The sequence below is a fragment of the Psittacula echo genome (assembly GCF_963264785.1).
Source record: "Psittacula echo genome assembly, chromosome: 6".
NCBI lineage: Eukaryota > Metazoa > Chordata > Aves > Psittaciformes > Psittacidae > Psittacula > Psittacula echo.
The window spans coordinates 16054842-16066980 of NC_137743.1; positions in this window are offsets into that span (position 1 = coordinate 16054842).

A 12139-nucleotide genomic window follows, 5' to 3' on the forward strand; every position below is an offset into this window, starting at 1 on the left:
CTCTTCTTGTGTCTCTGGATGCAGAGCATGTCTGTGGGAGAGTCAGCACTGGCAGGGCACAAGGCTACCAGGTCACTTCAGTGAAGCATGTTTGTGGGTGCCCCAGCACAGAGTCTGGGGCATGGACCAGGAGAAACAGCAGGCGACAGCAAGAGAGACATGCTGACATGCTGAAAGACAGCAGGAGCCCATGCTGTTTGCGCTGCTTCAAGTGGCTAATCACCTGCCTTACCAAAACCCTTACTTCTCATTCAAACATGTGTGGTTACAGCTTCTGCCTATTGCTCCCAGTTCTTCTCTTCCTGCTGGATTCAAGAGCTCTCCAGTCACAGTGATGGCTTCCCACAAAGGTGGTTACACGTGGCCATCAAGTACCCCTTGACTTAATTTCTGATGACTCCCTCTTTAAGAGGCCAATCTGACCATCACATATGTGCAGTGCTGTGCTTATGTATCCTCATGCCACCTGGAGCTGTGGGTGCACTCTGCCTGCCTGTAGCCTGCAGCCCCAGTGCCTGGCTGCAGCCCTGCACGCACATGTGTGCTCAGAGCAAGCACCCCCTCTGCTCACTCATTAGCTCATCCCAGATTTAGTAACCTCCTGGGTAATTATCAACACAAACTCTGCAAGCCGGCTCTCCGTGTGCTCCCTGCAACTGGCAGGTACAGAACACAAAGGCCAGCAGGAAGTCAGCTTGAGTGTGCCAAGACTGCGATTGGTGCTGGACACATCAGCTCCCTGGGGGCATCAAACCCAGTGTGCCAGCACATGGGGTTTGCTTAGCCCTGGCTCCGAGTGGATGCACATTCACCAGCAGACACAGGCAGGCCTGCTGGCATGCCAGCACGCTGTACACATGCACCTGTACATGTGTGTGCATCGCTAGATATGCAGTGTGGTGCACACACATGCAGCTCTGCAGGTGTGTGCACTGTGTCAGCGGGGATGTGCTCACACCATGACATGCTGTGTGCATGTGGGCACACATGCTGAGAGGGTCTTGCATGCTACAGGCCCCTGCCCATGCTACCGACATCCAGCAGGGTGATTTTCCACTTGTGGGGCTGCAAAGTGCTCATCAATGCCGACTGTTGGAGCCCTTCACTGCCTTCCCATGGATGCTGCCACCTGGGCTAAGATGTTTCTCTGGGCACTCAGAGCAGCCAGCATCCACCTTAGCACAACAACTGCCATGGCCATAAGCCACAGCCCGGAATCAGTCCTTGTGCCCCATGATGGCCCAGCTGTCTCCATCCCACCCTCTGCCTGCATGTGGGGCACGATGTGGAAAGCACCCTGGGGTGGAACATGGGTCTCTGCAGGGAGCTGTGTAGGGAGCACAGAGCACCAGTGAAATGAGCTGGGATGCATGCAGGGATGTTGGCGGGCAGCGAGGCAGGGCGTAGGAAGCCTGCCTGTGCTGTGTGGCACACGGTGGGATGTGCAGGGGACAAAGGCAGTGGTGGGGACAATGCACAGGAAATTAGAGCGAGCGGCAGGCAGACAAGCTGCGGGGGGAAGGGAGCCGCTGCGATCCACCCAGGGCTGCAAGCAGGCAGCGGGAGGCTTTTCGGCTGAGCTGGGGCCAGCCTGAGCTCCAGCCACCTCCTCGCACATCTGGGATCCCCATTTCCCGTCCGCAGAGCAGAGGTGTCCTGGCTTTCCCTAGCCCTTGCTCTTAGGGTGCTTGCCCAAACCATGCCGACACAGTCCCCTGGGAGAGGGGACCCTCTGTAGCCAGCAGCCCTGAAACTGCATCCTTGTGCCTGGTGACTCATCTGCCAAGCTGGAATCTCTCTGGATAGAAGGGAGCAGGATGCTGGGGACCTTCCTTGCATTGCAGTGGTGGAGGTGTGGCACAGGGCTGTTAGCTGGCAGTGCCAAGTGCTCTGGCCAGCCAGGGTGAGCCTGTGGGGCGGCAATGCCAGGTGACCCCCCATGGCCCTCACAGGGACAGCACTGCTCTGTGAGCTGGGGGACCCTCTGCAGGATGGGAACCTGCCCAGGACCAGCTGGATTCATGGAGCTCCCAGTCTGTCTCCTCCAGCACATTCCAGATGGTGCAACACAAACTGGGTGCAGGTAAGCCGAGCAGTGCTGACTCAAGGCACTGACTTCCAGAATACATCACTGGGGCTGTTCCTCTTTCTAGAGCATTGTGAAGGCCAAGACACCTGCACACAGCCTGATGCGTGCACAGCACAGACACACACTGCCAGCACACTCACATGCACCTACATGCACACATGGAACAGCCTGTGTGCACCTGGCCTGTCTGCACCCACTGTCTGCACACACGTGTGTAAGCATGCAGTGCACTGCCCAAATGTGCTCACAGCCTGTGCACACACACACATCTGCACTCATAAATGCATGCAGTGCTGCACATGCACCCTACCATGCACGCTGCTCTGCATGCTGCTGCTTGCTGCACCTACCAGCACAGCCAGGTGGGCGGCACCAGCCACCCTTGCTGCTTTTCAACACTAGAAGTGGGCATGTGCTGTCACTGCTACAGAATCCCTCAGCCATCGACCCCAGCTCCTGCCTGGCCCTGCTTCCTTCTCTGGAGAGACTGTGCTGGGACCTTTCTGCTCTGGGGGCCTAATTTCCACCCTAAATGTATTAATGGATAATGTATCCCCAGTCATTCCTGTGCTCACATTGTCTTTTAGCTGAACTAGCTCTTCTTCTCCTCCCTGGCATTTACCCCGCTGATGTATTTATAGTGAGTGCTCTGTTCTCCTGCAGCCTGCGCAGTGCTGGGCATGAGCCACTGTCCTCCCATCATGGGTCCCTTGGGCTCTGCCGTCCCCTGTGATGTCCCTGCTCCTCTCCCAGGCTTGCTCCAGCACAGGCAGGTTCCCTGGGGCCTATGCAGGGACGCAAGCAAGTCGCCAGCGCTGCCAAAAATGCTTCCCCTGGTTCCTCCTCCAACTGCTTTTCCCTCTCCCACGACTGCATGCCCATGGTGTGGTGGCTCACAGCGATGGACTCCCATGCTCAGACACCTGCTTCTTTGGTCCCTCTTCTCCCTGCTGTCCCTTTCCTGTCACTGTCCTGCAGTGCCTGACCTGCCTTGTCCATGGACCCCTGCCTGCCCTGGTCTTGCATCCCAGGCCAGCTCACTGCTCCCTGTGCCTGGACATCTCCCAGCCTATGGAAATTTGTGCCAGGGTTGGCAGTGCCGTGGTGACTGCCACCCATCCCAGCGGATCCCAGTGGGCTGCTGCCTCCTGGCACCCTTCCCTGGTCCCCTCCTCCTGCCAGCCAGGTCCATTTCAGGTGCTCACTAGGCACCAGAACCCCTGGCACAGCATTATCTTATGGCTCCAGTTCACCAGAGGCCAGGTCAACCCCGAAGGATGTGTGTCCTCTTCCCGTCCTCTTCATCACAGCATTTACCGCACCCTCAATGGCAGCAGAGTGCAAAGGCTGGGCCCTATGTGCTGCCCACCCAGGGGTGCCCAGCTCCTGCCCTGGGACCCCCAGCCCTTTGTGTCTCTCCCACCACAGCCTCTGGCTCTGCATAGCCTCCCCAGTCCATGCAAGGTCCCCAGCTGCTCCTGTCACCGTGCGCAGTGCCCCCAGGTCCCCACTTGGACTCTTCCTGTCGCCGGGACATCATTAGAAATGTTAATTATTTATTATCACTAAAAGCCCTTTTTGCTGCATTGCTGTTCTCTGCCTATCTCTCTGCCCCGTGCTGCCTGTAACCGGATCTGCCCGTGCTCGTCTCCCGCCTCATGGTCCCTGTTGTCCCTGCTTTCCCTTGCTGGGGTGCAGGGTAGGGGAGTGAGGGCAGTCCCCCACACCCCATGGGATGAGCTGTACTTGTCCTGTCTTGTGATCCTGGAGCTGTGGCTGACACAGAGATGCACCAGTGCCAATCTCAGCCTAGGAATGCCCTGCCCTGTGCCAGGAGAGGGGACAGGAGGCCAGAGGAGTGCCTGCAGTGGCACTGCAATGGAGCCAGGGACAATGGGGTTCCTCAATGAAAGGAGCACTGGGGCTGGTGCTCCCTGGCTGGGGAGTCTCACCAGGGAAGAGACGGCAGGCTCTGCTGTAGCCATCCCAGGCAGTACCCCTGTCTGGAGAAGAGCAAACAGGCTATGGGGACAACTGGGCTGCTGGTGGCAGCCATATGGAGCTATCAGAACACCTGGGGTCAGTACATACTCAGAGCAGCCGCCTCCTTCAGAGGAGCCATGCAACTTCACGGAGGCAGGGACATGCCCAGGCTGCCCAGCTCTGCCTCCTCTGCCAGGGCTCCTGAAAGACTGATCAGCTCCAAGTGGATCCCACTGATGAATCAATTCAATCACAGCCTATTGAAAGCTGCCAGATTCCTTCCCATGAGGCAGCAGTTGTCACCTGATGCAGTGGCACTGCCATGGCCAGCACTGGGCAAGATCTAGAGCTGCTTCCAGTTGCAGCATCCCTGAGCACTGTCTGCCAGGCAGAAACCGCCTCCTGGCAGCAGCTCTGCCTTCCGGAGCTGGCCACAGTGCCCTGGTACCTCTTAGGGACCATGGCAGGATAGGTCATGATGGAGCAGGCTGTGACATGGTGCCAACCAGGGTTACCTCGAGTCAGGATGAAACCTGGATCTTACCCATAAGGTCTCTCTTGCTTATTCCCCTGCATCTCCTGAAGGAGCCAGGCTATCCAGGTTAGCAAGATCCCCAGTCCCAGGGTTGTCACCAGCCACACCATGCTACTGCATGGTCCTGCTGAGAGTGCTGGAATTCAAGACAATAACTCAAAGGAGATAACAGTGGTAGCTCAGGGAGAGGGGCAGGCTCCCAAGGGAGTGCAGGGAGGAGCACCCCGGCCATTCCTGGAGCAGTATTGATTCCTGCAGCACAAGCGCAGCCTTCTGTGCCTATTCATTGTAAATATGCAGGAAAACAGGGAGCAAGAGATCTCGGCTTCCCCTCCACAACCAGCCTGCAGTGATCTCCCTGTCTGTGAGCCGCCGGCAGCACCAGCCTGCACCATGAGCTGCTTCCCCACATTATACAGCACTGTCACAAGTCACTGAGTCCCCAGGTGTTTGGTGCAATAATGCAGAGCAGATCTAATCCACCCCAGGCCTGAGCTCTCCACAGACCCAAACCATGGGTTGAGTGTGTCCCCTGGCTGGGGATAGGAGAGAGACCCAGGGCTGTGGGTGCTCTGGGTGCCCCTGACACGCTGCAGCAGATGGGCAATTCCTTCTTTGCTTCTGTATGCCTGCTGCAGCTCCCCAGGGCTTTTCTCTGCCAAAAGCACTCAGTAAGCATTTGCTCTGCAGCGATAAATCAGAGGGATGCCCACATGAGCATGGGCTGGCACTGGGCTCCCTGGGACTGGGGACTGGGGTGCAGTGAGGCACCTGAGGCGATGCTTGGCCCTGGAACATGGCTCATTTATTTCCTGGCATTTCAGTGCGATGCCCAGTGCCCACAGCTCAGTGGAGTCCCAGGCCGCAGCAGCAGATCTCTGACCTCCCCTGGTTGTCTGCCTGCTTTACAGTCTCAGCAGAGCAAGCAAAGACTCCTCTGCACCCAGGGTGCAGTTCCAGAGCATCCTAAGGCCTGGCTGGGGGCTGGTGTGGCTGCAGAGTGCCCCAGGATTGTGCCTGGCTCTCAGTGCTCCTGCTCACAGCCTGGCAGGGAGCCGGAGGGCAGCCAAAACCCCTGCACCCTCTGACACTCCCATGTGTGGATTGAGCCAGAAAGTTCTCATCTCTCTCAGAGCCCTGGAGGTCGCAGGCAGTCACAGGCTCTCTGGTGGCTGGGAGGAGGCTTCAAGGCTCAGAGGCTGTGAGAGAAAACGCTGCTCAGGGAGCCAGCAAAGAGCTGAGGTTGCCCTGTGCTGCCTCTCCTTCCCATCCCAAGGGCCAGAGACCCTCCCAGAGCCGGATGTGTGCGAGCGGGAGCTGGATGCATGGCTCGCCTGTGATCAGACCCAGATCTGAGGCTGCTGACAGCTCCTTTCTCTCCTGTGCTGTTCCTTTCTGCCTGTGCCTCCCCACGGCCCCAGTTGACGCAGCTGCAGATGAACAGACAAGGAGAGCCAGGCAGCACTCCCAGTCCGCTCTGCTGTCCCCGAGGAGACACAGACACAGCAGCTTTAGATCAAAACTGCAGAAGCAAGAGCAGCCCTGGCTATCAGCAGAGACCGGCTGGCCGGCTCCTGGCACTCATTCCCACTGGCTGTGTGACATGGGCAGTGGGGTTTAGGATGCCAAGGCAGCCAGAACTGGGGTGCTAGCCTCCCCATGCAGAGCCATGGGATGCTGCAGCTCTCACCAGCCCTGGCTGAGTGCCTGGGGGCAGACCTGGCAGCAGCAGCTAACCCCTGCCCCAAGGCTGGGAGCCCAGTGCCACCCTGCTCTGTACAGAACATCATCCGGCCCTTGGGGAATAGGGTCTCCACACCTAGGAAGACTCCCAGGACACCTGAGATCCCCTTAGCACAGAAGGTGGGCAGCAGTCAAGCAAAGCCTTGCAGCCCCAGTCTGGGGTAGCTGGCCTCAGGGATTGGTGCAAGTGGTGTGCCTTTACACTGCTACTCCCTTGCCCTCAGCTTTCTCCTCTTTTCAGGGGAGCATGGGGGTGTCAGCAGTGCAATAGGTCCTTGTCCCCATGGGAAGCAGTCTAGAGAGTACCATCGTGACCTTTGTGTGAGGCAGGAGCACAGATACAGCTTCTGGGGCTGGAGAGGACATGTGAATGTCTCCAGTGGGAAAAAGCGAGGGGGTCCTTCAGCAGCCCACACCTCACAGTGCTTGGACCACGATGCTGCTGCTGCCATGGAAACTGCTGTGGAGCATCATCCTGCCACACTGCTGGGGTGACCAGGCCACCGCTGTCCCCAGCCTTCCTTGGGCTTTGTCTGAGGGCACCTGGCTTGACAGAGCAGGAGAGGCTGGGCGCTCCCTGCCAGCCACCATCCCTGGGTCACCCTGGGCTGTGATGGGATGGGGGCACCCCAGCCATGTGGCAGGGACAGAAAGCCCTGGGAAGTGCTGGCAGGGGGTGTCTGGCGCCATTTGCAGACAAACCCAGCTCCCACGTGGCCAGGGGCTCCACGCTGCTTGGCCTCCCACAAACATAAATCATTTTCTGATTTATAACATGAATAATTGATTTTGCCTCCATAGCTGGTGATAAATCTCCTGTGCGCACATGCATAAGAAAATAATAATAATAATGAAAGCGATCAGGATCTGTTGCCATAGATTACCTGCAAGAGGGACCTCAGTTCCCTGTGTGCCACTGTGGGCTGGAGCAAGTGCTACTCCCCAAGGGCTGCTGGGTGGCCCTGCCTGGTGTGAGCCTTCCTTATCCTGCTCCATGGAATGCGGCTGGGGTGGGATGACCCTATCTACACGAGCCTGAGCCACTGGGCCCACCCTGGTCCCACTATAGCAGAGTACTTCAGGGCACCCAAGATCTCAGGCATCAGCAGTCCCAGCCCTGTAGCTGCACCCAAGGAGGGGTAAAATGCTTGGCACAGCCTCATGCACTGATACCCTATGCAGTGCCTCAGTGACACATTGACAAGGAGACAGGTCCCTGGTCCCTCAGCTCCTCAGCTGCCTGGACACCAGCCTTGCATCCCACCATACCAGGCAGTGTGCATGTTATGGGGCATCACTCCTCCCTCACCTGCAGCATGAGGCTGCCTGGGAAGCAACTGCTTGGGAGTTATGTCAGAGAGCTTTGGCTCGTTAGGAAGCATGTCTGGAAGGGGAAGGAGGGACAGAGACCCTGTCCCTGTCCCTGTCCAACAACCAGACAAACCAGGGTGGCTGCACCAGCCATCGGCCCGCGCGGACAGTGAGCCCCACGCCTGCTTGGGTCCCTTGGGCTGCCCCTCTCCCCTGCCAGTGCTCGCTTTGCCTGCGGGAGAATCCAGCCCTGTTCCCCCATCCTTCCCCCGCAGGTACAGGCCGGCTCAGGAGTGCTCTGCAGCACCAGCGCTTCATTAGGAGCCGGAGGATGCGCCGGCCACGGGTACGGTCACAGCGGGGCCCAAGCTGCCTGTGAGCGCGCGAGAGCGGAGGGGCCCCGCTCATTACGTGCGGGGCACAGGCAGGCTGCGCCTCGCCAAACCCCGGGAAGGAAGCGGAGCGAACCGGCGCAGCCACCTTCCCCAGGCTGCGTGTCTGGGCGGCCGGCACGCCGGAAAGTGACCTCAGCCCCCGGCAATTCACCGGTGACCCGGGCAGGCAGGAGCAGGGGTCGCTCTCCCTCCTGCAGCCCTGTGTCCATCACCCCCCAGCCACGGAGAGTCCTCCCCTCGGTGGTGCCTGGGGCAGGAAGGACCGCGGTGGCCCTGCGGATGTCCGTGGTGGTCCCAGCTCCGGGGATGCGCAGAGGACCGGGCGGGACACAGGGATGCCAGCATTGCCGGAGGAGCCGCGGAGGCTGCCCCGCTGGGTAGGAGCGACCGCTCGGGGCGCGGGGCGGGTGCTAGTGCTGCACTACAGGTCCCGGCACTCCCCGCGGCGGGGCGGGCCCGGCGCGGCGGAAGCGGTGGCGGCGGCGCGGAGCGGCGGGGGATCTGGCGCGGCCACTGGTAACGGCGGCGGCCTGGCAGGCGGCACGGCCCGGCAAGGCTCGGCTCGGCTCGGCTCGGCTCGGCTCAGCTGAGCTCAGCTCAGCTCGGCGGGGAGCTCGGGACGGGGGCACAGCCGCCCGCGATGCGCGCCCGGCCCGGTCCCAGGGCTGCACATCGTGCCCCTGCCCCGCTCTCCCCACCCCCTACCCCAGCCCTGTCCCTCACCCCGGTGTCCCAGCCCCGACCGCTATTTTCTGTTCCAGCCCCCACCCCACATCCCAGCCCTGACTCCCATCCCCTGTCCCAGCCCCTATCCCCTGTCCCAGCCCTGAGCCCTATTCTTTGTCCCAGCTTCTATTCCCTGCCCCAGCCCTCACCCTATGTCCCAGCTCCGACCCCTATTCGCTGTCCCAGCCCCAACCCTCACTCCCTGTCTTAGCACTGACCCCCCACCCCATGGCCTAGCCTGGTTCCACTCTCCGCTGGCACGCAGCCCCTGGAGCACCCGGATAACATGGCACATTGCACACCCCATAACTCTCCCCAGCTTATTGAGTCACTGAACGATGCTGGCAGGGACAGCCTTGAGGGCACAGGAGTTATACAACGTCCCCGGGTGCTCAGTGTGCCGGGCTCCCATGGCTCATAAAACATGTGTCCGGTGCTCCCAGGTGCTGGATGCTGTTTTTCACAGCTGCCTGCCCTCGGCATCCCCTCCATCCTTCACACAGCTCTGCGTGCAGCCCGCTCTGGGACTGTTGTAACCCTGGCCTGGCCCATGGTGTGATGCTGGTGACCAGCTTATGCCCCTTGCACACTTTGGGGTCGTCACTCCAGCCACCTGCTTTTTGAGTGCACCACAGGGCTCAGGGCTTTGCTTTTCAGGCTGTTCCTGCCTACCGAATGGCTGCCTTGGGTTATTTTACCTTAATTTTCCCAGACTGGCTCTCAGTTTGTTTCCTACCTACATTTCCTACATTTCTCAGATCCTTTGAATGATTTCCCTGTTCTGGCCAGTGTTTGCAATACCTCTCTGCTCAGTACCATCTGCAAATTGAATTACATTTCACTATTCAAGTGAAAGCTTGGGAGATGGTATAGAGCAATACCATGAAGTTCAGCTGAAATGCACCTTGCTTGCTTTGTCCAAAAGCTTTGTCCAGTAATTTTTCTGAAATTCCTCCTGCTGGGCAACCCAATGTCCTTCATCCAGGGGCCCATCGCAGCGGGTGTGCAGGCTCCTTCCTCTGCCCATTGTGTTCTGTGCTACGGATGGGCACAGGGTTTATCCTGCACTAGCTCCAGGTTTATTACTCTTTCTCACACAGAAAATCAGTGCCTGATTTGTGCTGCCTGTCAGCAGGGCCCTGATTTCTTCCTGGCACCATGTATGTGTTGGTGGGTCCATGGGTTCATCTTGGCACTGCCACACTGGCCAGGTGATCGTGTCTATGTGGAGATGCTGTTTTTGCTTTCCCTGCAGCTGTTTTTGCGAGGCGTCTGCCTCATTTGCATTTTTCTGGTTAAAAACAGTAATTTTGCCCTTTTGAGTCATCTTTATTTTTGAGCCATCATTAATTTTCTTTCCCTCCTTGTTTATTAATAGACCTTTTCACTTTTGTGCTGATTCTGCGGGGTTTATTTGTAAAGTCCTTTGTATTCCACTTAGCTCTCCAGCTGTTAACTCCTTCTGCTGGTTCGTTGTCCCTTTTCTCTCCTGCAGCTGTGAGCGGACACAGTTGACTTACAAATCCTCCTCCTGTCTGAAACTGTTCACCCTCCTCTTGTCCAGGTATCTCCTAAGAGCGCTGAAAATGAAAGGCACAATTGAAATCTTTTTCCTTTGTGCCTTTGATGCCTTTGCTGCCTCCTCCTGTAGCCAGTGTTTGCTCCAGCTGCTGGACAACATCCTTCCTCTGGCAGCACGGGACAGGGCTGTCTTAAAGCCCATGGGGCTGTGGGCAGGCATTGGACAGGATGCATCTCTGTGCTCCTTGAAGTGCTTTGCCTTGCCTTGTGCTGGCAGCACTGTGCTCTTTCCTTTTCTCTGCCTTTCACTGCCAGGTATCCAGGCCCTTCCCTGGCCCCGTTGCCTGCTGTGTGAGCCAGGCGGGCTGGGCTGGGTATCTGTTTGGGAGCAGGAGAGGTGCAGGTAGCCAAAACCCCAGACAATCCTTACCCAGGCTGCTGGGCACCAGTGTTGAGCAGTCAGTGAGCGTGCCAAGGCACGTGTCTGGCATGGGATGAGCCCTGTGAGTGTCGGCTTCCCCAGTGGAGCTGTTTAGAATCTCCTTGTACCTGCCTTTTTATTGGTCCTGTTCTTGTATTTATTTATTTTTCCCCCCCTAAAGAGCCCAATCTGTGTCAGGCTGTAAAGAGTGACATTGCGGGTGCGCGAGCTGCGTGCCGAGGCTGTGCGCGAGTCCCCCAAGGCTCCCGGTCCCGTGCTGCCATCGCCATTCACTGTCAAGGCTTTAAGGTTATCTGCTCTATCGATGGGAGTATGGATTGAGTGGAATTAGAAACCTCGAAGGCTAAAAATACAGCTCCCTGCCAGGAAATGCGGCAGCCTGCTGGGAGGGCGCTGGGTGGCACCGAAACTTTTCCGGGAACTGCCACGCTCCAGGTGAACCGTGCAGCCTGGCATCCGTGCCTGTTCCCAGCTTCCTCAAGCTGGACTGTGGCTGGCATCTCTGCTGCTGGCAGAGGTCCTGGCTTTGCCACTGGAGCTGTGGTGTAGATGTCCTCACCTGCTGAGCAGGAATGCAGATGATGGAGGAATTTGGTGATGTGCTGTGCAGTCTGGTCTGTGGTGTGGCCAGCCCTGTCTTGCTGTTTGTTCGTGGGGCCCTTCCCTGGACAGGAAGGGGTGAGAAATCAGGGAGAAAACGCTGCCCGTCTGTGCTGCATATGGTCACGAGAGGAGAAAGGCAAGCTGGCACACTGCCTGAGCAGCTGCTCTGAGACTTCACAAACTCATGCCACAAGCACAAGCTCCCCATGAGCAGCATAGTCCTGGGGATGGTGTGAAGGGAGCCTGTGCCTGTAGGGAGCTCTGGCCACCTTCTGGCTGATGCTCCAGCATCCCCTGACCACACTAGGCTGTGTTGTGCTGGACTGGTGGGCATTATGTGCCAGGCAGCTGAGCAGCTCTCCCAACACCACTTTTGCCATGGTGCCATGGCATGCCTTTACCTGCTTGGCACTGTGGTGCCAAGCCATATTGCTAGCTGGCTTCAAAAAGCAGGGCAGCACTCAAGGCATCATGGGCCCTTTTGGGGCTGTCCTGGCCATTGCCATCTGGCTTTGCAGGGTGAGCTTGGTCCCAGAGTCTGGAAGCAGCAGGGTTGCCCTGTCCAGTGTAGTGTGAATGAGACCCGAAGCCAGGGCTGTTGCTCTGCCTCCCGGAACGTGTAATCGGTCGGTGCCGATGCGTGGCTGTGGCATCGATGAAGTGTGTAATAGGCTGGGGGCAGGAGCTGTGCTGCCCTGTGAGGAGGAAACAAAGTGCTGCAGCACTTGTTTGCCAAAGTGAGCCAGCTACCACCTTGCTGTGCTTCTCCCAAGGCTGCGGGATGCAGCTCT